Raw genomic sequence first — 3,662 nt, 5'->3', positions numbered from 1 at the left:
GGTATGGCAGAGGGTAGAAACATAGATCTAAGTGAGTGAAACCCAGAAACAGACTCACAAAAAGTGCCCAGCTGATTTTTGAGAAAGGTGGAAAGCAAGTAAATAAATGAAAGTAGCCTTTCAACCATGATGCTGAAGTAATTGAAAATTCATAGTCAAAAATGAACCTCTACCTATCATACTTTGTAAAAAATAACTCAAAATGTACCACAAATTTAAAAGTAAAACAAAACTATAAAACTTTTATTAAAAAGTACTTAGAGAAAATCTTTGGAATCTGGGGTTTGGTAAGGACTTCTTTTTTACATATACTTATTTTCATTAAATTGTATTTTTTTAAGATACGTAAATCACAAAAAATATTACATTAAAAAATATAAGAGGAAAAATATGGAATGCTTCACAAATTTGCATGTCATCCTTGCACAGGGGCCATGCTAATCTTCTCTATATTGCTCTAATTTTTCATATATGTGCTGCTGAAGTGAGTACTGCTAAGGACTTCTTGGGGTTGATGCCAAAATTATTACCCATAAAAGGGGAAAAATGATGAGCTGCAGCAAAATAAAAAATTTTTAAAAATGACTTTGCTCTATGAAAGACCCTTTTAAGAGAATGAAAAGAGAAGTTACAGGCTGGGAGAAAATATTTGCAAAATGTGTCCAACAAAGGCCTTATATCTAGCTTAGAACAAGAACTCTAAAAACTCAGCAGTGAAAAACCAAACACTCCAAATAGAAAACTGGCAAAAGACAAGAAGAGACCATCTATTGAAGAAGCTATATACATGGAAACTAACACATGAAAAGGTGTTTAATATCTTCAGCTATCAGGGAAATTCAAATTAAAACCACAATGAGAAATTGCTACACTGTCAAAATGGCTGAAATTTTTTTTAAAAGTAGTTATAACACCAAATGCTGACAATGTCATGGGGAAATTGGTTCACTCATACATCACTAACAGTAATGTGAAATGGCACAGCCCCGTTGGGAAACTATTTGGTTTGCTCATAAATAACTAGATGCACAGTTATCATATGACTCAACAATTGCATTTTTGGGCATTTAACCGTGCATTTGAATTTCATAGCAGCCTTATTGGCATAAAAATTTAGAAACAACCTTGATGTCCTCAATAGGTGAATTGTTAAACAGTGGTACATCTATCCCTTTAACAACTACTCAAAAATAGGATAGAACACAGAATAACATGGATGTATTTCCAGGGATATATGCTGAATTGCTACATACTGAATTTTTTATTTTATATAACATATTTGAAAAAGCAAAGTTTTAGAAATTAAAAACTGATTCGTGGTTGCCAGGGGAGGCCGCATTGTTGAAGGTTGTTATGGTTATAAAAGGATCCTTGTGATGGAACTGTTCTTTATCTTGACTATTTTGGAAGATAAATAGTCCCATGTGACAACATTTTGAAAAAATAAACATACACAAGCACAAGTGAGTACAAGTAAAACTGGGGAAAACTGAATAAGAGGTGAATTGTAAGTATCACAATAATGATAAGGAGATTTTATTATAATTTCATAAAACTTTAACTTTGGGGCATCTCTCTTTATTATTTCTTACTGCTGCATGTGAATCTTCAGTTATTAAATAAAAGCTTAATTCAATAAATTTTGCCAGAACTTCAAATATCTGGTGCTATTGACACCATAACATTATGCTTCCAGTATAGCTGTAAAATGACAGCCTCCCACCAACCTCAGAGGGATATATCAGACCAAAGAAAGTCTCGGACAAGTCCAGCTAGAAGAACACAAGAGACTTTCGGAGGGGTCTTATGTGGGGAGGCTCTTCACACGGTGGTAGATGGAAGTCTTTTGGTGCCCTAAATCCTCTCCATGGCAGTGGGTGGAGAGCGTGGAGCTTCTGCGGTGCAAGTCCACACTTGCCACAAAGAAGAGAATTCTTTTATATACATGTCTGTGTGTGACTGGGGAGGGCACGTGATGGGGAAGCACGACTAAAAAGTGCACCGCTCAGGACAGATAACCAAGGACCGGACATTCACAGGGCTTCCCAGCAGGGCAGAAGTTGCACTTCCACAGTAATTACTTAAGGGATCTATCGATACAAAAGGCGTCAAGCCTTATTTCTACTTCGTCAGTCACGAACTCGCAAACTGTTAATTCTCAATGCTTGCTGTGTAACTACTAAGAAGGGAAGTGCTGACTAAAAGGGGAAAGACCTGGAGGAGGGGTGGGAAAAATGCAAAGCCACAAATGGTACACATTAACACATGTGTAACACAGCGGAAGTCAGGTGATGATCTGGAGGATGACTTAGTTTGGCTCGTGCTCTTATTCAACTGTCTAGAACAAGGAAAATAAAGATAATCAGAGCATGGACATCTCAGCGTTACAACACCACCTCGATGGTCAGAGCCATGACTAGGGAATCAAATCAAACAAAAGATTTTTTTCCAAAATAATTTAGGGTAAAAATAAAGAATTATTGGCACTCAATGGAAGGAGCAGAAGACTTGCCAGGAACATGACTTAGCTGTCAATTCCCTGGGAATTTAAGAAAAGTCTATATCATGAACTACTGTCCAAATGGATGCTGCTGAGAACAAATGGCCAAAGCCTATTTTGACTCATGTTACATAAAACTTCAAAAGAAAATATACCAAGTCACCATTAACCATGATACTACTTCAAAGGGGTCTTCTACTTTTGGAAAGAAACATCTAGTCTTTATGGAGCTTAAGCAGGATGGGTCACCTGAAGTTCAGCTAGTCCTCACAGCAGTAGTTCAAATATGATTTTTCAAAGAGAGAAGGATTGTTTTTTGTGGTTTAGCATTGGTGGTTGGAGAATTTGAGTTTTTTGAGAGATATTGAATAATAGTTGTGACGTGTAAAGGTCACAATAGAAAAATTTCATTCCTTCAAGGTATCTTACCCCTTAGAGAAATACTGCTGCCACTCCTAATTTTCACACAAAAAATTGAGACAAAATACAATCACAGAATTTGCAGAGTAATTCTAGAACTTTAGATTATTTCGAGTTTTCATTTTGCTATTTAGCAGACTGTTATAAAAATGTCCCCAAAACATTAATTTGTTTCTTTCCCATTATATATTGATGATAATTCAGAGTTCTATTCTCCTCTGATATTCCTGAAGCCTGATTTGAAATAATTGATTTTTACACAATTGAGTTTTTCACAGCTGACTATTGTGGAGGCATTTGTGGAAAGCTACTTTAAAAAGTGAAATTGGTAGGGAAGTATTCAGTGTAGACTTTTAAAAAGCAATAGTAAATCCTTCCTGTGATGAATGTACAAAATTATGATTTTGCAATTCCAACCAAATAGTATAAAATTGTTTTGAAGTTACCAAAATCCCAAAGTGTTCTGCAAGTTGTGGACGATATTTTCTGTACTATTAAACGGTACTATTAAATTACTGATCATGTGGGACTACAATGAAGTCAGTGATGGAATCATAAAAACAGAAGTTTCAGAATAAAACTCCTGAGATATAGGTCCAGCAAAGTAAACCTAAACAGCAATTAACAGCCTGCAAATAGTGAATTTTACATTCAACCAAACTGATTTAGAGCCATTGTGACAGGTGCTATGCTAGCAATTTGATGAACAATAAGACATAATCTTCATTTTCATGAATCTTAT

The 3,662-nt window shown here is 35.5% G+C and overlaps 1 non-coding gene across 1 annotated transcript; it reads right to left on the bottom strand.

The window, feature by feature from the left end:
* Positions 1–384: 384 nt before the first annotated feature.
* Positions 385–492, bottom strand: LOC111764647 (U6 spliceosomal RNA). Its single transcript, XR_002797213.1, has one exon. It is a non-coding gene; the product is annotated as a U6 spliceosomal RNA (small nuclear RNA).
* Between the last annotated feature and the right edge of the window lie 3,170 nt (positions 493–3,662).

The sequence above is a fragment of the Dasypus novemcinctus genome, chromosome 14, assembly GCF_030445035.2.
Source record: "Dasypus novemcinctus isolate mDasNov1 chromosome 14, mDasNov1.1.hap2, whole genome shotgun sequence".
In the NCBI taxonomy this organism is placed as follows: domain Eukaryota; kingdom Metazoa; phylum Chordata; class Mammalia; order Cingulata; family Dasypodidae; genus Dasypus; species Dasypus novemcinctus.
Note: the sequence above shows the minus strand (reverse complement) of the source record. Positions and strands in the feature narration are given on the sequence as shown.